Here is a 23,699-nt window from a genome sequence, read left to right as displayed (position 1 = left end):
ATCTCAGGATCACCGAGGCAGTTCCTGTTTCCTAAAAAAGTTCTATGGATTCCCAGCACAAAGTAGGAGCTCAGTAAAATATAAAGACTAATCAAAGATGGAGGGCTGGAGAACTGGCTCAGTCAGTAAACGGCTTTCCATGCAAGCATTAGGACCTGAGTTCAAATCCCCAGGACCCATGTAGGACGAACAAAGAAAAGCAAAATCCAAAGAGCTCCAAAGATTAAGTTTGCTATGTTCTTGTGATTCAAGTGCAAATTCTGAGGGATCCAGCACCTTCTTCTGGCCTCATGTGGCAAACACACAAACATTTAGAAATGCACACGCATACACACAAGGCTTTTAGAAATATTAAGGTGGACAGAAACCAAGGAAAATGCCCAACATTGACCTCTGGATGCCACACATGCTCACACACATGCAAACCGTGTACTGACTGAAGATGGATATTCTAGTGGCAAGTCCTCCTTCCTCACCCACTTGGGTCTATGACAAGAGTTGAACTACAATGCCGGTGTGTTCTGCTTTGTCCTGGAATAGAATCCACAAGCCTGTGTTGGTACTTTCCTAAGTGGGTATACTACTCCAGAAACAAGCTGGGCACCCGCCCTAGACTATACTCCTGTGAGTGTCCGTTTGAGCCTTTGCAATCCCCGCATTGATGTGCTTTGATTTCTAGTTACTTCTTTGAAGGTCCAGCCTCAGGGTGATGGTAGCACAGGCTTGCCCTCTGGAGTCAGTTGACTTCATGCTTGGACAGATTGGATGTGACCTTTGCTCTGCCTCCCACCAGCTCTTTCCTTGGGTGCAGTGCAGTCTGTTCTAGTCCTGAACGCATATTTTTTCCCCATCCACACAATGGGAGAGATAGAATGTTCTAGAAGTTGACGCTAGGATTAATTGTTTATTAGTTAGTTTTGTGATATCGTGCTGTTTTGAGATGAACCAACTTGCACAGAGGAAAGGTACTGTAGGTTCCTCTCTGTAGGGGCTGCTGACAGTTACAAAGGTTCTAGCCATTGTCACTTGGCCCAGTTGCTGTCAGGCTTGTGGCAACACAGGGCATTGTGGTGAACACACATAGCAGAAGAATCTTGTTCCTATCTTTGTAGAGAGGGAGAGGGAACAAGGTCACAATATCCTCTCTAATGATAAATGCCCAGTGGCCTCACTTCCTCCCTCCTGGCCCCACTTCCTAAATGTTATACCACCCCCCAGGATGGCCACAGCCTGGGAGACATGATTCAACGCGTAGGCATTTAGAGAACATTCCAGATCTAACCACTTTGCAAATTACTACCACCTGAGTGACCTCAAGACACATAGAATCTTTTTCTTACACTTCTGCTGAGGTGGACTTTGAGGGTGTATACCTCTGTGTGTGTGTGGTGTGTGTGTGTGTGTGTGTGTGTGTGTGTGTGTCTGTCTGTCTGTCTGTCTGTCTATCTGTCTGTCTGTCTGTGTGTTTTCTTGTATCTTATAATATAGTCAAGGAATGTCGTCCCTCTACTTCCCGAGTGCTGGGATTTCCAGATGCACTACCAACGCCCTTTTTATATAATACTGGCAGTTTCAAACCAGGGCTTCAAGCATGGTAAGCAATCTCTACCAACTGGGCCATGTGCCCACCCGTTCACTGGCATTTCTAAAAGAAATCTTTGTTGGGAGGGTAGGCTAATTCCCTGGGCAGCACATTGAGAGTAGGGGAATCTTGGACAGTGCCAGATCGAGAGTTCCAAGTTCCCAGTATGTGTGTTCTATGCCTGGGGACGTAGAGCTAAGACTCGCCCCTGAGCCAAAAAGCAGGCGGTGAGTCCTAGGGGCGCGAGGTGTGTAGAACTGCGGGGTCCATTGGGTGTGGAGTTGAGGTGCATCAAGGAAGGCCACACATAGGAGGAGACAGTAGAGTGGAAAGGAAAAAACTAGATGTGCTAAAGTGAGGTTAGAGATACAGTCAAATTCTACCCGATGGAGCCCTTGGATCTTGCTGGGAAGCTGGGCTTTGACATCAGACGTCAGTCATCCTTGCTTTCTCCAATGTGAAAATTGGGCACAACTGAAGAGGGGACTTGGGTGAGTCACCCATGCAGCCACCTCATGTTTGAAGAGCTCCCTCTGTTTCCACAGGGCTGAAGCCATGAAACAAATTCTGATCTTTAGTTTTAATGATGTAAACCCCAAAGGAAGAAGCCGTTCTCTTCTTCCGCACTGTGGGCGCAGTGTGAGCGGTGGCCCTGTGCCTGCAAATTGAGCTGGGGCTCTGTGGTGCCTCCAGAGTAGGATAGAAGGACCTTGGTGCCCTGCCACTCAAGCTTCAGAAGCTCACAAGTTCCCAGCATGCTCTTCTGCTTCTGCTCCCCCGTCACTGATGTTGGAAAATGCCATCTCTGGTCCCATTCTGCCACCAGGCAGAGAGGAGGAGACTCTTCCGTTGGGAATCTCTTGCCACTCTGTGTCGCTCCCCTCTGCTGGTCCTAGCCTTCACACACAGCCTCTGGAACCCTAAATAAATGGGTCATGGATGTGCTGTCATCTGACAAATCATGGTCTTGTTAGCGGTAATGTGACAAGAGCTCTGCTTGGGTCCAGTTCTACCTGTGGGACTACAGGTTCCTTTTCTCACTGGGCCAGTTTCTTCATTGATTAAGAGGATATGTTGAGGGGTTGGGGATTTAGCTCAGTGGTAGAGCGCTTGCCTAGGAAGCGCAAGGCCCTGGGTTCAGTCCCCGGCTCCGAAAAAAAGAACAAAAAAAAAAAAAAAAAAAAAGAGGATATGTTGAGGACTGGAGAAGTGGTTCAGCAGTCAGCTCATAACCTCATAACTCCAGCTCCAAGAGACGCAGCGCCCTCTTGTGGCCTCTTCGGGCACCTGCATTCTCATGCACATACCTACACATTCACACACACAGAGGGAGAGAGGGAGAGGGAAAGGGGGAGGGGGAGGGGGAGGGGGAGAGAGAGAGAGAGAGAGAATTAAAAACAATAAAATCCCTTTTGAAAAAAAGAAAATATTTTGAGTTAGCATGGACTCTCACCCATGTCTTGGGTCACCCATGTGTCCCCAGGGTCACATGCAGAGCAGGCTCTCAACGTGTAAATACTAGGATGAGCCCTGGAATACCGTACTATCCTTGGCACTGTTTGACCCAGGGCTAACACTATTAACGCCTAAGAAAAAAAAAAAACTCTTTCCTTCAGTGTTTAGCAACAGGACTCAATGTGAAGTAAAACAACCAGAATATGGTCCAAGCAAGCATAAGACACAAGTACATAGAAGGCTCTGAGGTGGCAGCTGGGGAGAGCCTGACGGTAGGATTCCTTACTTCCATTTCTCCCCCGTGAAGGAATTACAGCAAGAGGCTGCTACACAGAGTTGCCTCCAGTTATCAGCTCACACACACCAGGCCTGAGTCAAGGAAGCCGAGCGTTCAGCCTCTTGTCTCCCAGTTCATGCGCGCTTACTTGTGATTCCGGTTGCAGAGGAAGGCACAGAGAATACATAGACGTGCTCCCCCTCACGCGGAGACTACACATTTGGATGCGACAAATTTCTCTCTTAAAAAAAGAAAAAAAAGAAAACCCACCAGGAACAGCCGATGGGTGTGAAAATGTGCTGAGGCTCCAGTACGTTTCCAGAAACTTACACAGGCTCCTCCCTGCTCAGGACCCGGCCATGTGGTGCTGGGCTGAGTCCCTCTACCTGGGTCTGGCTGCATCACAAGCTCGTGCCTAGAGCTGGACAGAGATTCTCCAGTGCATCTGAGGCTCTGGCAAGTGTATTTTCCATGTGGAGCATTGTAGTCCGGAGGCTTGGCATTCATCGGAGGCTGAGAGATAAAATCAAGACATAGAAGCTGGTTGGCTGTCACTCACTCCTCAGGAAGACTTTGCCCTTGCTGAAGACCAGGAATTATTTTCTTATCAGGAACCTGAAGTGCTCAAGAGGAGGTAGGAAAACGTGACGGGACCCCTGGCTTTCCAGAACCCGGGGTATCTGTCACCCAAGCTGTACCTCCCCAGAAGCAGAGACAAGGCTTCGTCTCTCCTCTTGGATCCTAGGCAGGAATGCATCAAAGCTTTCATTCCTGAACAAGACACTCAGACAATGGGAGGGGCAGCAACCATCAAGACCGGTTGGGGCAGAAAGTGCTGTATACCAAGAAGGGCATCTTTGTCGCTGAGGGAAGGAGTAATCGTTTTTTAGGAGGTCATTCTCCTTCCGTGAAGTGTTCACATGCTTTGAAGCCTTCTGCTTCTCTCTGGGCAACAAATCCTTTGGGTCCCTTCCATGCCTAACGGGATTCCTGGGTACCTCTATGTGGACCCTGACACTTCTCCAATCAGATAGATGGTCAGCTTCTACCAAGAAATGAACACGGGTTGGTCGTTTCATCTCTAGGCTGGTCACACAGCACCCCTGGTGAACTATGCGTCGTGGGCCTTCCTTTATGCCTTTTAGTCTCAAGTGCAAGTACTAGACACTGCCCTATAAAAGCATATATTATACAATCCCGCGTAACAGTGAACCGGAGAAGCGCTATTGAACGTTTTTACTGGGGAGCCTCAGATTTAAAGAGACCACTAAACCAAGGTAGATGTCAGGGAGCGTGAAGTTCTGCTCCATTTACTCATTCGCCTCGAAGGCCAGCCTGGAAACCCTCCACAGCGAGCCTGACACGGCTGGTTGTGACAGACCCCTCCTTGTCACCGCGATCCTTGGTGGCTGGTTCTCTTAAGTCACAGGATGGTTAGGGCTCAGCATTGCCCAAAGCCACTGGGCATAACAGATAAAGGAAATGAACAGGACACCCCTACACAACACACCAGGATACTTTTATTCAGACAACTGTCCCGCCTGCTGAAATTCAGCCCAATAGCCGCTCTCCTAGAACTCACAGATCTGCACTGCATTTGACAAGGCCAACTCTGCAGATCTCCCTAGAGTTAATTGGGTTTGGATAATTGCATCCAGTACGTAGCACCCCCACACACATCCTGATCTACAAAGATGTCAGGAGAGCTGGTTGTCATTCCCCACCCTGGACCTGTTATTGCTCTCCCTAATCCTGTAGGGTCGTTTGGGGGAGAAGGCCACTTAGAAAACAAATGCGTATTTGAATAGCTAATATTGAATTTACATTTCCATCTCAGGTGTATGGGGATAATTATGCAGGGATTAAAGCCAAATATATAATTTTAAATCATGACTAGGGATTGCTCCTCAAAGCGAGTGCTGACTTAGTTTTGTTTTTGTTTTTTTGTTTGTTTGTTTGTTTTGTTTTGTTTTTTTAAGGTTTGAAGGTTTGTTTTTTGTTTTTTTGTTTTTACTTTTTTTTTATTTTTGGAGGGGGGAATAGAGAGATTTCTGAAAGGCATGTCAGCTCATTCACGGTGACTGTGGCGTGTCAATAAAGCAACCCAAGCAAGACTCAGGAGTTCGGACACAGCGATCCCCATCTCTGTGCGTCTGTAGTTACACACGTGTATTCATACACCCATGTGCCATTGCATGTGTAGCAAGATGACCTCAGGTGGGGCAATGTCAGTTCTGCAGGGGCAGGTGGTGCCTTGCCCAGCTTTTACCTGGGCACTGGGAAGATCTGTGTGTGTGTGTGTGTGCGTGTGTGTGTATATGTGTGTGCGTGTGTGTGTGCGTGTGTGTGTATATGTGTGTATGTGTGTATGTATGTGTATATGTGCGTGTGTGTGCGTGTGTGTATGTTGTGTATGTGTGTATGTGTGTGCATGTGAGTGTGCGTGGGTGTGAGTGTGCGTGTGTGTGTATGTTGTGTATGTGTGTGCATGAGTGTGCATGTGTGCGTGTGTGTGTGTGTTGTATGTGCACTCGCTCTTGCACACTGAGCACTTTACCGGAGAGCCACCTCCTCCCTGTCTGGTATTATTTCAACAGGAACCCGGAGCGCAGAATAGGTTTGTAGGTGAGCAGCTTGCCTATGCTAGAGTCTAAACAGCACCAATAGAGATGGCTCCTTCATTGTTTATACACTGTATCCCATCACCTGACCTTTGACCTCTAATCTGCCTTCTGAGTCTGGTGAAGGGAGAGATAGAAGGGGCTATTGTGTGTCCTCCGACTTCTGCCGTTCCCATCACTTGCCTGTCAGAAGAGTCTACAATTGCCCCTTTATTCCCAGAGGCACCCTGTTTTTCTTGGCTGTTGGGAGGAAGGTCTGTAAGTACCTTCCAGAGAAGGGACCAACTTCCTTCCTTCGGTTTCTGTGTAAGCTGAACCGCCCTCAGGCACTCAGTTTCCTCCTCACTGAAAAGGTCACACTGGGAACTGTCCTGACATATAGAGGGTCCTCAAGAGTCCACCTTGCTGCAATGCCAAGGGTCTGCATGATGTGGAAGGAAGCTTTGCATACGGCTTGGAGGCTACGAGGGACTTTACCTGGTGGGCTAGGCTAGGCAGTCACCATCAATCCGTCTGACATTCCTTTTGTGAAGCACTGTATTTCAATCCCATCAAGCTCTGGGGCTAGTGTTTACAGGTCTTGCTCTCAAAACAGGACCTCTACAGAGCTGAAACTGCTCAACGCAGCCGACCTTTGGGCATTTGAGACATCAGTTGACTCTGGCCTAATCAGCTGCCTTCCTCAGCTTCATCCTTACAAGATAAACTGTGTAGCTCCCGGCCACCTCTGCTTGCCCATCTGTCACCAACTGAGCCAGAGGTCTGTGGCCATGGTGCCCTTTTGCTAGAAGTTTGAGAGAAGGACAGAGAGCAGAATTCATCTAGAAAATAGAAAAGAAAGAAGGAGGAGGTCAAGCCTGCTGAAGAATCCAGATGAATCCTAATGTCATGGTTTCCAGTCCCCCCCACCCCTGACACACTCTTCCCATCCATATCTCCTAGGCTAACTCATTCATTCATTTATTTGCTCTTCAAACATTTAATACACACCTCCCAAGTGCTCTGAGATGGATGTCAGAGTCACAAGAAAGAACGTGGCAGAAGAAATTCTTCCCTGCTCACCCAACCAAACAGGGGTAGGATGGTCTTGGCCAGAAGGAGGTTGGGAACTGCCAGAGTGAGGAAGCTTGGAATAGATAGATAGCCTAGGCTTTGAAGCCTGACTCTGTGATTGTAGACTGTGTGACTTGGGAGAGAGTCACACCTGAACATCTTTCTAGAACTTTCTACCACAATGACCCCATCCTATAGCTTTGTCCTTCATGGAAAAACCAACTGAGAAGTATGATTCAGCCTCCACACGCACCATCATCCAGATGTTAGGAGATGTTGGGTTCTAAGGTTGTCTAAGGGTGTTCCTGGGCGTGGCTCCAGCTGGCCTCGTAATATCTATGATGTCTTCTTAATGCTCTGCTTGAAGCTTAACCACCAGGCTAAACCCGGCATTCATGGAGAGTCCGGAAGAAGGCTAGTCCCTGACAGACTGAGCCTTGCTCTGGAGTTATTAAAGAAAAGCAATGGAAGAGGCCAGGGAGATGGCTCAGTGGGCGAAAGCATTTGCTGAGCTAGTCAGACAAGTCGAGGTCAAATCCCTGGCTCCCTCATAAAAAGTATCTGTATTTCTAGCATTCCTACAGTGAGATGGTGGAGACAAGAGAATCACCCAGAAGCCCCAGGTCCTGCTAGCCTGGAGCAGGCAGAGTGATAGAGTCAAGAGAAACAATGTCCTACTGATCAACACACATGCATCATGGTATGCATACACACACACTCACACACACACAACATACACAACACACACACACCATACACAACACACACAACACACACACATACCACACACACACACACAACACACACAACACACACAACACACACAACACACACACCATACACAACACACACACAACACACACACAACACACACACATACCACACACACACACAACACACACACAACACACACACATACCACACACACACACACAACACACACAACACACACAACACACACACAACACACACACCATACACAACACACAACACATACACACAACACACACACAACACACACATGCACACACAACACACACATACACACACAACATACACAACACACACAACACACACACACCATACACAACACACACATACACACACAGTGCACACACACACACACACACACACACACACACACACACACACCATACTATGAAAAGTAAGAGGAAGAGGGAGGAAGAAGATAGAGAATGTGGTCCCCAGAAGCTTAACAATGTCCCATCTTTTCTCAGTTCCTACCCCACTCTGCGCCACTTTCCCTCCCATAGTGCAGCTTTGAGGGATGCTATTTCTCCTCCACTCTAGCTAGCAAAGCTTGCTTGATACAAGATGCATGATCCTGAACATCTATATATAAACCCTGTATGCTCTGGTGAAGACTCCAAAAGCCTGCCAAGAGATGTGCTCAGACACAACGCCGTTGACACACTGACCGCAGTTCACATCTTAAAGAGAATAAGAGATAGTTTATTCAAGAGCCATTTGAGGGTGATCATGGTCCAGGACCATGCATTTAGGTTATCACAAATTCTGTGTTTCAGCATGAAAACTGTGTCATGAAGTTTTATAGTTTTACAGAACAAAGAAAGTCATAAATCAAGGCGAGTTAAATATGTGGGCAGGTACATGATAGAGACAGGTACAGAGAGAGGGGAAAAGCTTTCCTATAAGCCTAAGACCGTTGATGACATTTCTTCACTTTGGAGTTGACAGAAGCTAGTGGTCTACTAAGTTAATAGATTTCAAATGGCTTTTATCTATTAGTTACAGAATATTAGTTCTGACATAGAGGTGGGCAAGTCATGGTCATTCAGGAGGAAAAGTTAGCCCAAGATAAGGCAATTCATTTCTGGATTTATAACATCCAACCTCTCCACCACTACAGTCTTAATTAGTCGGTCTTTGCAGACACTGCTTCTTTCCAGGAATTTTTGCTCACAACACATTATACATAATTCAGTTTTCCTTTAGCTGGCAAGTTAATTTTGCATGTGTTACTCTTAAATCACTACTCCTGCTGAGAAAGCCCCTGCTGTGTAACCCTGAGACCCTGAGGGGGTCCAACAATCATTGTCTCCTCTTCCTCCTATAGTAGGATCTCAATACTGCCATTCTTCATAGTGTTGAACCTCCCCAGGGGGCCAGGTCTGGTGCCAGGCTGGGTGCCAACGGAAGCAGAGAGCAACTGAACAAAGTAGCATTCACTCCCAGAGCCCTCAGACCTGCAGAAAGTCAGAATGTCAAATCCCAAAGTAGCTATAGACCAAGTAAAGGCAAGCCCTCCAGGCAGAGGGAACAGCCTATGCCACCCAGGGGAGAGAGACTGAGGGTGTAAATAGTTAATGCTGTTGGGGCAAAGGTGAGGCGGGGTGGTCTGATGAAGCCAAGTCATGGAAGGTCAATGTATGTAATGTAGAAATAAGGGAGGAAAGATGCCAAAAAGAGGAAGTGGGTGGGTGAGAGTTAAGACAATGTGACAGGTTTCCCACTTCCAGGGGCAACTTGGCTATTTACAGAAACATTGTCATAGATAGCTTTACTGTCAACTTGACACAGCCTAGAGTTACCTGAGAACTAACTTATTGAAGAGTTTGCCCAGATCAGACTGGCCTGTGGGCATGTCTGTGAGGGATTGTCTTGACTGTTAATAATGTAAGAGGGCCAAGTCCACTGTGGGCAGCACCATTCCCTAGGCAGGTGGTTCTGGGCTTTACAAGAAAGATAACTGAGCCTGAGAGGGAGCCAGACAGCATGGTTTCTCCAGCCATGAATTTTGCTTCAGTTCCTGCATCAACTTCCTTCAACAGACTGTGACCTGTGAGGTAAAATTAACCCTCTTTTCCACTAAGTTGTTTGGGTTGGAATATTTTATCACAGTGACAGAATGAAAGTAGAATGAGCATATATCCCTTATATGGGGTTCTTCGAAACTTCTGGAAGGTTTAATAAGGCCTAGATGGCTGGGTCTGATACAGCCACATACAGACTCTTGTTCTCACTCTTGCTCCACTCTCTGCTCTCCATACTCTCTCCATGTCCCTCTCCCTCTCCCTCTGTGTCCCTCTCCCACCTCCCTCTCCCTCTCCCTCTCACTATTAATTTTCTCTGTTGAGTATTCAATGACACTTCTTTCCTTAGTAGAGAAGGTTCTCCCAGAGCATACTGTTGACAGGAAAGGGGGGAAAGAGGTCCCTTAGTGATATTTTTCCTGTCTAAAATACCATGACAAAAGCAACTTATAGGGAAGCTCACAGTTTGAAGTTGTAGTCTGTCATGGCAGTCATATGAACAGAAGCTTGAGGAAGCTGGTCCCATTGTGTCCAGAATCAAGAAGCACAGAGCAGGCCAGCAAGATGGCTCAGTGGGTAAAGGCACTTGCTGCCAAGCCCGATGATCTGAGTTTGATCCCCAAGACCCACATGATGGAGAGACAGAACTGATTCCTGCAAATTGTCTTCTGATGTCTATGCATGTCCCATAACATGGCACATTCACATAGTAACAATTAGTTAATTTTTAAAACGTGATAATTTCACAAGTAAAGCATGAATGGTTTGCTCAGCTCATTCTCGATTATTTTTACTCAATCCTGAAACCAGCTTATGACATGGTGCCACCCCTGTTTACAGTGAGGCTTCGAGTGAGGCTTCACACTTCCGTTGACCTGCCCTAGACAATCACACATGGACATGCCCCTTTCCTGGGGGACTCTAGAGCATATCAAGTTGACGGTCACTGTAAGTCATCACAAAAAGTATCTCAAGAGCCCAGCCTCCCTGTCTGCAGTATGGGGAAGAGTGGCCCATGTTGAGGTATTTAAAAAAAAAAGGTTTCTTTTATCCCACACTAGATCCAGTACCATAGTGCCACAAGACATCTGTAAATTATTTTCATCTCAGTCAACAAAGCATCTCACTCACTATGTTCTATCCTGTATCACTCTGCCAATGGCTACTCTCTGAGCCCAGCAACAGTCTCTCTACCCATCTAGTTCCCAGGGCAGGTTGCCACCATGCCAGACATACACATCCCAATTCCGTGGTGGCCCAGCATGTCCAGCCACCACACACTCTCTTGAACGCAATTAAATCGCCACATGAAAGAACACACCGCACAATAACCCCTGATCCAATTGATAAGATACAATTTACTCATCTAGACAAAGTCCTGTACAATCCACCCCATAAGAATATTCATAACAACCTGTAAATGTGCAGAGAGATATCTTAACATCTTCCTCCATGTTCTCTCGACTGTTCTCTCCTCTCTAGTCTCCTCCTCTAAAATTTTTTCCCACCTATCCTTCCTTCTCGTCCAATGACAGGCCTCATTCTATCCTATACATGCCTTCACCTACATCATGACATCACCCTACAGGCCCAAACCTTGGCCAGGCTCCATAGGCTCATCTGTATCTTTGTATCATCTGTGTTCTACCAAAGATGGCTTCCAGTCTCTGGTGCTAGGCCTCTACCCACACAGCAGGTTCAAGTGCAAAGTAGTAGCATTCAATATACCCCTTGTAAAGATGTCCCTGAAGTGTATTTCAACTCCAAGAACCCACTTGTCAGCATGGCGGAAATGTGTTGCCAGTGAAAGGGAATGAAGAGGTGTTTGCAGTGCCCCAGGGTTGGGTACTAATGTCTCTGCTTCTTGCCACCTGAACCCAGACATCTGCTGAGATGTTCACCATCCCACTTGGAATTTGGTTGCCAGAGAAATGGCTAGAATCAACCATGGGCTGTCTGGCTTGCTGTATAGAGATTTTGCTATGGTAAGGACTCATGGCGGTGCCCACACGGGCTTCAGCGAGCTGATCTCTCAGCACCCACCTCAAACCATATTGTCTCCGTGAGGTCATCCTGTGTCCCCCTTCGGCCTGTTCTTTATTCCTGGGAAAACTTGGTCAAAGAGCTTTCAGCACTTGGCACAAACTGTCCCCTGACAGACTCCTCTATGTTGGTCCACCTCTGCCATGAAACTGATGCTTGGAGGGTGTGGAGATGGGGAGGGCACCAACTTGATTTGCATCCTTGTTCCCAGAACCCAGATTGAAGGAAATGAAAGGGTGCATAATGTCTACAGATTTAGAGTGTGAAGGGTAAGACTGGGGAGATGACACTCACTGAAACACGTGCCAGGCAACCAGGAAGCCTTAGTTTGGTGTCTAGAACCCATGTTTCAAGAAGCTAAGAACAATGGTACACACTTGTGTATTTTTCTATTGGTTTTAATTTTTTTAATCATTTTTTCCATATAATATATCCTAATTATGGGTTCTGCTCCCTCTACTCCTCTAGGTTCCTCCCCACCTCCCTTCCCATCTGGATCCATCCCCTTTGTGTCTCTCGTCAGAAAACAAACAACAGACTTTTAATGACTGCTTCTGTTTCACTCACACACATACATAGAAGCACACACATTTTTTAAAAATGCAAAGACATTCAGTCACCACCACCCCACAGTTGACAAAACCCAGGCCTGACAGTAAGTAGCAGGCAAGTCTTGTCCGTGCCTCTCCCAACTTCCTATAAAACAGGAAGGTGTGAGAGCATGTGGATCGTTTAGGAAGGAGGGCATAAGGACTCTGAAGGTACAATGACAACGCTATGGAGCTTGAAGCCCACTCCCGGCTTGAGCTCCCTGCATTGAAGACTCGGTTCTCCCAGGGAAGAATGCATACCCCTCATAATTAACTAGAGCTTCATTGTCACCCGAAAATCAGCTCAGCCAATGCACGTTGAGCAGCATGCTAGACAAATGCTGGGCTAGGACACAGGACCAGTGAAAGGCAGGAGGCTGCCCCAAAGAGCCTTCAGGGGAAGGGATATGCCACCAGATAGGTTGGAAAAAGCAGGCACCAGGAGTCAGGGTGCTAAGGGTCAAAAACACTTAAAAGATAAGACAGAACCAACAACTCCTCAAGGGAGAAAAACAAAATTTAACCATGTCAAGCTTGCCACTGACCATGGTGTAAACACCTCTTATATAGCTGATTTCAGTCCACTCTCCTGGTGTACTGAGATCAATTCCCATTGGCTCCAGGTCTGTAGGTCACAAGAGCGAGTCCTGCCAAGAGAATATACAGTCCAAGCAGAGCGGGTATAATATCAAGTGCTAAGGCCATAAGGTAGGAATAATGTGTACTTATAGATCAGAAGGAATGGGAGGGTAGCTCATTACAGCAAGTAAGGGACTGAGAGTCTTATGCTATAGAGAGGCTGGATTGCATGGCTCTAGAGGTCTTTGAAAAGTCTAAGCAACAAAGCCCTCATGCTAGGGAGGCTAGGGAGATGTAGCCAGATGAATCTCTAGAGAAAGGTAAGCTTGCCCCAGGTATCCTAGATAATTTAACTCAGCAGGTAAAATAGAGACTGCTGAGCGTGGTGGTACATACCTTCAACCCAGCACTTGGGAGGCAAAGGCAGTTGTATCTCTGTGAGTTCAAGGCCAACCTAGTCTACATAATGAATTTGAGGCTAGCCAGTAAGACATTGTCTAAAATGAAAAACAGACTGTGCTCACCACCTTGGTCCATTTACCAATTCATCCCCCAGTGTCTGAGGGGTGTGTGTGTGTGTGTGTGTGTGTGTGTGTGTGTGTGTGTGTGTGTGTGTGTGTGTTTACTAAACAAGAAAATCAAATGTTTCCACTGGAAAACGAAATATTGTAATGTCAAGTGTGTCCACCGCCTACCCACCCTCTGCTTTAAAATGTCACTGAGACAGAGTTGGGCATACGGACCTGATTCTCCTCTGAAGATGCTGAGTAGCTTTCCAGAGGCAGCTAAAACCCAGGAAACTCTAGCCATGGATGTGCCTCTCACCTAGCCTGTGCTTACTTCTGCAGTCCTGGTCACGGGGCTGGCATGGGACATGGAGCATGGACAGAGGTAAGGAAAGAGCCCCTCCAGGGCTTGTCCAAAGTCAGTCGGGGGTGGGTCTTCTTGGACACTACTTGGTCCTCATTATGGATCACTATGAGAACTTCAGCTGGATTAGGAGCCCACAGACGGTGTGTGTAGGCTTCCAGGGAAGGTCTTATTCACACGCCTCTGGGAGAAGATGTTATTAAAGCTGCTTATTTATTTGATTTTTCAAAAGATGGACCCTCCGTTCTGTGCCAGAGGATGAGGCATGTATTAGAAACAGGTTCTCTTGGCATAATTTCTGAAACCCATCCCAGCACCTTCCAGCCCTCTCCAGGCAGAGTCCTTGGACTCCAGGTCCACTCCATGTATTTGTGAACCTCAATTATTCCTCTTTAGGCACAGAGGAGTGACAGGGCCCATTCCTTCTGGAAAGCCACATGATGACTTGCCAAGGCACTCTTGGGAACAGAACTAAAACTTTCAAGTTCTCAAGGCCAGGTCATATACTTGTCACCTCCTACACCTTCTTCAGGGATGACATCTCCAAGAAATGGGGCTAGAAATAATTGCTATATATTCTATTCAGTTGGCTCTGTGCCCTTACCATCCAACTTATGTTTCTGGATGTATCATAATTTCATTTCCTTTGCTCTAATAAAACACCACAACAAAAAAGCAATTGGAGGGAGAAAGGATTTATTTCAGCTCACAATTCCAGGTTATAGTCCATCATTTTGGGGAAGTCAGGGTGTCAGGCAGTCGAAGCAGTTAGTCATGTCAAGTCCACAGTCAAAAGCAAAGAAATAAAGGCATGCATGCTTCTATTTAACTTGATTTCTCCACTCTTATACAACCCAGGATCCCAAGCCTAGGGAATGGTGCCACCCATGGTAACCTAGGTCTTCCTATATTAATTAGTGTAGTCAAGACAATCCTTTACAGACATCCCCACAGGCCAACCTGCTATAGACAATCCCTCATTGAGAATTTCTTCCCACAAGTCTAGATTGTGGCAAGTTGACAATTAAAAACAGCCATCATAGGAAGAGAACTGAGAACACGTTATACCTGGGTTTACCATTGGGTAGCTCTACCCAGCAGGACTTCAAGGGAAGAAGAGAGTAAGCTCAGAGTACTAGCAGTATTGCTGCCCATGCCCCTCCTCAGATAGGAGTGACCATATATGCAGTTACCATCATATAGCACAGCCTCAGCGCTATGGCCACTACACCCATGTGATGGCATGCCAGGTGGCTTACGTAATGAGTGACCATTCATCTTCTCATTTCTAGAGACTGAAGTCCAAGCTCTGGTGCCAGCAAGGTCCATGTCTCCTTGTCTTGGTGACAGGCCACCACCATGCTATTTCCTCCCAGACAGCCTTATGCATCCAATCATCCCTCTTGTCTTCCTTCTACATGAATACCAGTTAGATTGGATTAGAGCTCTACCCAAATGACCTCATTTTAACTTAATCTCCTCTTAGAAGACCTTTATCTCCAAATCCTGTTACATTCTGAGGCTTGGAACTTCGAGGCCTGGATTAAAGGGAGGGAGTGATACTGTTCAGTAGTCTCTGGCAGGTTCCCTACATCCTTTACTAAGCACTTGATCCTAATGTGAATGGCCCATCTGTTTCTGCTGACTGGCTGATCAAGGAAATGCTGGGTTTGCCTCTCTTGCTTGGATTTACACTAAGCTACCCACTTGTAACCCTCCCCCGACACCCAGGAATTGGAAAAGGTATACAATCTGGGCTAAATTGTCTAGAGATCTAACCAATCAAGCCATGATTAAGTGAACCCACTCCCCTTTCATATGTCTGGTCCTACAATCCTCCTAGCTCCAAGACTAAGGGGCCATGGGTGGGTCCCACCTCCCTTCCTCAAGGACACAACAGTGTGTGCAAAGATCCATTTCAGGGCATTGCCAGATCCTTGTCGGTGAGGAGGAGATATTTTGGTTTCCACTGAGGATACCGACTCTGAAGGATGTGTCAGAGGTAAGGGGACAGGCACACCGATCCACACAGCCACTCTCACTAGTCTGAGGAATCCCATTAGACTTTTAGGAACCTCAACTCAGACCAAATCAGGATTCCATATCAAGAAGAAGTTCAATCTTAGCTGGTATGTGGTAAATCAGGAAATTTTATTAGACATTCCGTTTTAAGTTTATTTTATTTCTACGCGTACATGTGTCTCTGTGTATGGGTATGAGTGTCAGTACCTGTGGAGACCAGAAGAGGGCATGGGATCCCCTGGAAATGGAGTTACGGGCAGTTGTGAGCTACATGATGAAGGTGCTGGGAGTCGATGGTCCTCTTGAAGGGCAGCAAGCATTCCTAACCACTGAGCCATCTCTCTATCCCTAAAAATATTCTAATATGGACTTAAACATGAGGATTAAGAGACAGAGGGATGTTCAAAGTGAGGCATACCCAAGCATGGGCTTCCCACTGGAAAAGAGAGAGAGAGAGAGAGAAAGAGAGAGAGAGAGAGAGAGAGAGAGAGAGAGAGAGAGAGAGAGGAAAGAGAGAGAGAGATACGTACCCAAGTATGAATCCTCAAGGAGAACAGCTATTAATTGATTGCTTTGGCCTTAACCATGTGTTCTGTTGGGGCGAGCAGCACTTGATTGCTTGGCCTTAGCTATGTGTACTATTGGGGAGAGCAACACTTGATTGCTTGGCCTTAGCCTTGTGTATTGGGGAAAGCAGCACTTGATTGCTTTGGCCTTAGCCATAACCTTTTCATCTACTCTTTCTCTTTTGATAAGAGACATGTTATGGGATGACTCTGGAGATGTTTGATGGACTTAGAATCTGATGGAGTAAACCAAGAGCCACTAAGGTTGCACAAGGGGTTCACATATGTCCTTTCCCGCGGGGTTTCTGGTGAAAGTCCTAGAAATTACAGGTTTGTGGATGGAAAGGGAGTTGTTAACTGGGCTGGGATCCTTGATCTGTGGCTGACTAAGGCTTCAACCAGATTTCAGAGGCAGAAGCTTCCCTCTGACTTCTCATGTCCCCAGGATGTTCTGTGCCTTTCTGTCCTAACTCAGATGGGATCATGGTCACCAGGTAAAGGGGACATAGGGCACTTGTGAACCAGGTGAGGGCTTGGCCTTGTGAGGTAAGGTGTACATCAGAGGACAGAGGAGCAGACATCTCTGCTCTCACCTCAGCACCTGCTTCAGGGTGAACATACCCATGGCTCTCTCCTCAAAGGGAATGATAGAGTCTATCCCGCAGCCAACTGTGAGTGACCATGTCCCAACATGGTGACAGTCCCATGAAGCTTTCGTAGCAAGAGAACAAAGAAAATCATTCATCAAGATTGTTTATACACATGCCATAGCAGAAACATCAGACAGGTGGGTTACAGCAAAGCCGGGAAATCTCTGCCATAGGCATCAGACTGTTGTAACTCTCCAATAGGATTTACCTGATGACAGTCACAAGGATGTTAGGTCACACAGAGGTGGGCAACATAGACATTTAGAGTAGCAACGGTAACTCCAGATCCGTTTAGATCCCAACCTGCAACATCCCAGCTCTCTAAAAGGCCACCGGCTTTGCAAAATGTTTAAGACGGGAATAGCTTTTTTCTGGGAGATTGCGTTCCAATCACATGCTCAGGTGACCGTGCCAAGCTGGGAGCGCCTCCCCTCCCTAGCCATCAGCTTCATATATTTAGCAGATCTCTTTTCTAGAATTTTCCAAACTTGTTTGAAAATAGAATGGTTTGCCCTTTGAAACCTTTATTGCCGTTCGTCCCTCAAGTAAACTCTCCCACTCACGCCATACTCTTACCAGAGAGTCTGAGGGTGTCTCCTGAGTTCTGGAATTTTCTGCTGCTGTGGTGGCTGTTTAAGAAATTCAACCAAGACCCCCTCTCCGGCCTTTTTGTCATGTAATTTTAGTCACATTCCGTATGTTTCTAGCTTGTTTCCTGTGTCATTAGCATTATGAGAAGTCGCTTGGAGTCCATAAAGCTTTAGGTCCCAAGGTTTCTTCCTCAGCTTAATCTCTAAGCAAACACAGGGCAGCTGATGTTTTTTGCAAATGGCATGTGTCATGTGCTCTGTGCCAGGCTCTGAGTTGCAGTCAAAATAAAGCCCAGAGTCCTCCTCCTCCACAGAGCTTGAGGTGTGAGCCACCCTGCCAAAGGCTCTTGGAATTTGAATGGACAGCGAACGAGATCCCAAGACACCACAAGCCTGATATCGAGCAGCGTCTGTGTGTCTGCCCACGCAGGCTCGGCCTTGGAGTGTCTTCTTTCCCAGCTCTGAGCGGGTTAGAGAAACGTCAGTTCTCTGTCTCAAACTCCTTTGGCCCCCATGAAGCTGGCTGTGTCTTCCCACACATGGAGACATCCTTTGCTCACCCAGAGGGCCCGAGCCTGTGCAGACACCTAAGGTATGACGAGAATCAGGAGCTTGGCCCCTTCTGTTCCAGCAAAGAGAAATGAAAGGTGATTCAAGGGACGGAGCATGTTCCACACTGCCGTCTGTCTGACACTGCCGTCTGTCTGACACCTCAGAGCGTGATCGCGGCCAAGGAACTGGCTTAAACTCTACCCTCCTGGGTACCCAGGAACCTCATCAAAGTAGGAAAACTTTTCCTTCAGTCACCACAGGGGACATTAGCATGGTTTGCCTACGTGATGGCCACAGGCATGGCCTCTTCCTCAGCCTGCTAAACCGGCTTAAGAAGATGAAACACTCTTCTAGCACGTAAGAGGCTCTAGGTATCCCCAGCACCAACTAGAAACACAATGAAATTACTTGGGGTGACTTCAGGAGGATTGCACCCCAACTTCAGTGGGGGATGGGTTAGCTCCATTTCTCATTACTGCAGAAAAAAAGGACCTGATGTGCTCCATCAGGGAGTGGGGCGGGGTGTATTGTGGTCACAGTCTGAGAGGACAGTGTCCTTTGTGCTGGGAAGGCATGGCGGTAAGAGTGGCTTGTAGCCGTGGCAGTAGGAATCCGAGGCTGCCTACTCACATCTGCACAGACAGGAAGCAAGAGAACGGAATGCCAGTGTGCAGCTAGCCTCTCCCTGTTCCATTTAACCTGTCCAGGACCCCCAGTCGGTGGTGTATGCCACCCACAGTCAGGACGTGCCTTCACCTCTAATCCTCTCTAACCCTCCCGGACACACCCAGAGGGGTTCCTCACTAGTGCTTCAGACACTGCTTAATCAAACGGAGATGACAATCAAATTCGCCATCCCACGCGGAACCACAGAAAGCCCTTTCTAAACGCCCGGGCAGTGGAGCCCAGAGGGCACGTGGGATGCGCTCTGCTCACCAGGTGACCCCAGCTCGTGACTCTCAGGAGCTGCATCCAGTCCACAGGCGTTCATTCTCAGCTTTGGCGTCTCCTTTCACCAGAGTGGCGTCCAGCAGGTGGCACTGTGTGGGTTATAAAACTAGGGGTTTTGTTTTGTTTTGTTTTGTTTTGTTTTGCTTTGCTTTTTGTTTTATGTTTTTGTGGTTTTTGCTGTTGTTGTTGTCATTGTTGTTGTTTTGTATCGTGCAGTTTGGGGTTCCTATAGATTACCATTTGATTTTTTTAAAAATGTCTTTTCTTTTACATGTTTGGGGGGGTCATTTTATTTCCATCTACCAAGTCCATCAACATAGACACACTTCTGACACTTTTCCCCTTCCCCCTCTTCTTCCTCCCACCCCTACTTCCCCTCCCCCTTTCCCTCCCCCTCCCCCTTCTCCTTTGTGTGCTGTATCTTAGAGACTTAGCTTTCTCGGCGATTCTTTCCATGTATCCCAATCTGGAGTCTATCGCAAGGCCTTTGCACTGACCGCCACATCCACCCAGACACTTTCCCTTTGGGTACCAACCTGGGATGCCAATCAATTCTTTTAGGACTCTGAAGGGAAGGGTCCCATGTGAGCTCCCCAATGTCCCCTGCTTCATTCCCACCCCCAACCGTGACCTCCACTTCTTAACTCCCGTCTTCATTTCTTCATCGTCTGTCCCCAAGAGCAAGAGTCCCCAATTTCTGTGTGTCCGGTCCTGTGCCCAGCGGGAGGGCCGATGGGGTACACAATAATTACTGACCAATTCAGTACACACTCAAGGGCCACGTGGTAGTTTGGAGGTGGGGGCTGATTTCTTTGGGGGAAGGAAAGATGATGCAAATAGGTTCCAGAACATTCTCCATGCTTCCCAAAGTCTGTGCCTTGTATGACTATCCTCTTGGGTAGAACAAGACTGTGTGTCCCCTCAGAAGGAGGGGACAAAGGGCACAGCTGCTAGGTGCCACCTGGACTTCTAGAATCAAATATTCAAAAAGGAGTCAGGACCGGTGGCATACACCTGTAATCTCAGCACTTGAGAGATAGAGAAATGAAGAGTTCAAGGTCATCGTTGGCTACATAAAAAGTTTGAGGCTAGCCTGGGCTACACAAGACCTTGTCTTGAAAGGGTTGACCTAGACTCCAGGTCACTGAGGTGGTAGACAAGTTATTGTCACTTTCTGGAAAGCAACAGCAGGGTGGAGCTAAAGCCCTGCTTCACCAGAGGGCAAGCCAGGCCCTGGGGCTTTCGCAATCAGTTAAGAGTCTCCAGAAAGACACACAGCTGGAAGCTGAATGCTGTGTTCCACCAAAAGTTACCCCATGGGCTCAGTGGCCCAGGACCTGCTAGTTCCGAAATAATTGGCTTCACTCCAAGAATTGAATTTGGGTCTCTGCAGGGCAAGAAGCACCGAGAGCCAAACATTGGTGGCAGACACGAGCCCAGACATGAGCAGCCTAGAGCACTCCCCAGAGTGACCCTTTAGCTAAAATTAACCCTCGGCAGCTGAAGAGTTAACACTTAGTTCCCAGCCCAGTTCTGTCCTGCTTCCTCTCAGGAGATAAGAGAGGAGCCTTGGGCAAACTAGGTATGATGCAGTTAGAACTTCCTGGTAGATAGGTTGGTTTTGTGTGTGTGTGTGTGTGTGTGTGTGTGTGTGTGTGTGTGTGTGTGTGTCTGTCTATCTGTCTGTCTGTCTGTCTGTCTGTCTGTGTTGTGTGTGCACATGTATGTGTGAGTGTGTTGGGGTGCATGTGTGTGCATGCACACACATGGATGTAGATGCCAGAGTTTAACCTCACATGTAATTCCTTGGGATCTGTGCACCTTGATTTTTGACATAGGCTCTCTCCCTGGGACCTGGAACTTACAGATCCAGCTAGGCTGGCTGGCCAGTGAGCCCAGAAATCTGTCTGTCTCTGCTTCCCCAGAACAGACATTTAAAGGTATGCTGCCATACCATACTTTTTTAATACACACACACACACACAGACACACACACACACACAGACACACACACACACAAACTTTTATTTTTATGTGTATGGGTGTTTTGCTTGCATGTATGTCTGTACAACCTGTAAGTGACTGTTGCCTGAGAAGACCAAAAGAGAACATCTGATCTCCTGGAACTAGTTAGACAGTTGTGAGCTGTGGTGTGTGTACTGGGAATAAAACCCAGGTCCTCTGGGAGAGCAGAAAGTAGTCTTTAACCACTGAGCCATCTCTCGAGCCCTATACCTGGTTTTTCTTTTTCTTTTCTTTTTTTGGGGGGGTGGGGGGGGTTAGGAGCTTTTTGCTTTCTGCATTTTCTTCGACTATTGTGTCAATGTTTTCCATGGTATCTTCTGCCCCTGAGATTCTCTCTTCTATCCCTTGTATTCTGTTAGTAATGCTTGCATCTCTAACTCCTGATCTCTTTCCTAGGTTTTCTATCTCCAGGGTTGTCTCCCTTTGTGATGTCTTTATTGTTTCTATTTCCATTTTTAGATCCTGGATGGCTCTGTTCAATTCCTTCGCCTGTTTGATTGTGTTTTCCTATAATTCTTTTTTAATTCCTTTTCATATACCTGGCCTTTTTAACACTGGTCCTGGGGATCAAACTCAGGTCCTTGTGCCTGAGTGACCAGTACTTTATTAAAGGAGCTATCTCCCCAGTCCCCCCAGCTGGAATTTTACATAGCCATCCCAAATCAAGAGACCTCAGTGGTTCTTGTGCTTTGGGTGTGAAGTGTCCCCCAGCAGCTGGTGGTTTGAACATGTTATCCCAAGTTGATGATACTGTTTGAGGAGATCATGGACTCTCTGGGGGTGATGCCTTGCTGGAAGTACTCTAGAAAGACATACTTTTCCCAGGCCCTTCCTGTTTCCCTCTGTGCTCCCCAGCCGTGGTAAGGTGTGCAACTTTGCTGCTACATGGCCTCTACCATGATTTTCTGCTCTACATAACCCAGAAGCCACAGAGCCTGCTGTCCCCAACTGGAAACCTCTGAACTGTGGGCCACAGTCAACCTCTGCTCCCTTGGATGTTTGGAACGATGGCAGTATCAACGTTCCAGTAAACACCGATGTACCAACATGCCAGTTAGTACACAGCCCTTAGTAAATGTGTATCACTGGCCTGTCTTGGGTGGCCAGCTCCGCTATGCCGATTGGTGACTGAGCATGCTCAGTACCTGTGACCCATCTGTCTGTTGGAGTGCCTGTTCCACACCTCTCTCATCCTCCATTAGTCTAGCCTTTGGCCTGTCATTATGGCAGCGAAAGAAGGAAGAGTATCATCACGTAAGGCCTCTTCAAATCTCTGCTTGTCTGTGTGCATTGACATCCCAACATGTCACATGATCAAGTCCGGACTCAAGGAGCCATTTTGCAATTCTCCTTGGTACAAATAGACCTGTTCTGTCACGTCTATAACAGCCCATCGTGCCTGTGCCCATCACTGTCACTCACAGGGTAGCCACAAGTGGCTTTACCTACTGAGCGCTCTCTCTCTCTCTCTCTCTCTCTCTCTCTCTCTCTCTCTCTCTCTCAATCCCTCTCACCAATGCTGATCTCTGGCCTGACTGATGATATATATTCTGGATCCATTCTGTGCCAGCTGGTTACCCTCATAGCAATTCCATTTTGCTCCCACCATTTACTACAACCCCAACCTAGACACCAACGTACCTTCTGCTGCCATACATGTTGATGGACAGGTCCATTCTCAGATCCGTCTAGCCAGCTGCCTTCAGAGCAAGCGAAGAGCTGCTAGACCCTTGTTCTCAGTTAGCTTAGTGTCCAGGTCTGTGTGAAATTTCTCACTGAAAATGCTGAGGAAACAGGATTCAAAGAGTTCAGACACAAACTATTCTTAGACAGCTAGGATGTTGGCACAGCCTACTGGTCAACCTTTGAACCTCTGGGCATGATGGGCAGCAGAATGAAGGGGCATAGCTGCTTCAGGGTCCAGGTCAGGAATGTTTGTGGTGACAGAGACACCTGGCCTTCGGGTAATTTCTAGCTCTCCTCAGACTGCTTGTGACAGTCACCAAGGACCTCGAGGAAGGGGCTGTCTCTATAAACAGCTGCCGATCCTGGCGCTCTGATGATCTCCACTCTTCCTGCAAGGAAGAAAGAGGTATGGGTATGTGTTGGGCTTTCTCTGGGTGAAAAGAGCCTTGTGATTTTGAAGTTTGTTCTGGTGGAATTGGGAATGTGATAGCCTGTCCCCTAGAGGTACTTTGAGGAATGACAAGGACTGCTGTGGCTGGGCTCTGATGTGGGTGGAGTATTTTTATTCCCAAGTCATGAATGCAGAAACTGAAGCACTGAGAAACTCATTCTGCAGGTTGCAGGGCATGGGGAGTTCGAGCTCTGTAGTCTGGCCCTGAAGCCTCGTTCATCATCGGAAACTTTGCCTTGGATTGCTCTGGCCCTGAGTGTACAGTACAAAGATATTGTTTAGTGTGACTGAGATGAACAGAGGTCTGGGGCACACTATGAAAGCCAACTTAGGGAAGGGAC

At 47.3% G+C, this 23,699-nt stretch overlaps 1 protein-coding gene across 3 annotated transcripts in view; it reads left to right on the top strand.

The window, feature by feature from the left end:
• Positions 1–23,699, top strand: part of Kazn (kazrin, periplakin interacting protein) — a 988,882-nt gene that overhangs the window by 666,317 nt on the left and 298,866 nt on the right.

The sequence above is a fragment of the Rattus norvegicus genome, chromosome 5 (assembly GCF_021556685.1).
Source record: "Rattus norvegicus strain SHRSP/BbbUtx chromosome 5, alternate assembly SHRSP_T2T, whole genome shotgun sequence".
Lineage (NCBI taxonomy): Eukaryota > Metazoa > Chordata > Mammalia > Rodentia > Muridae > Rattus > Rattus norvegicus.
Note: the sequence above shows the minus strand (reverse complement) of the source record. Positions and strands in the feature narration are given on the sequence as shown.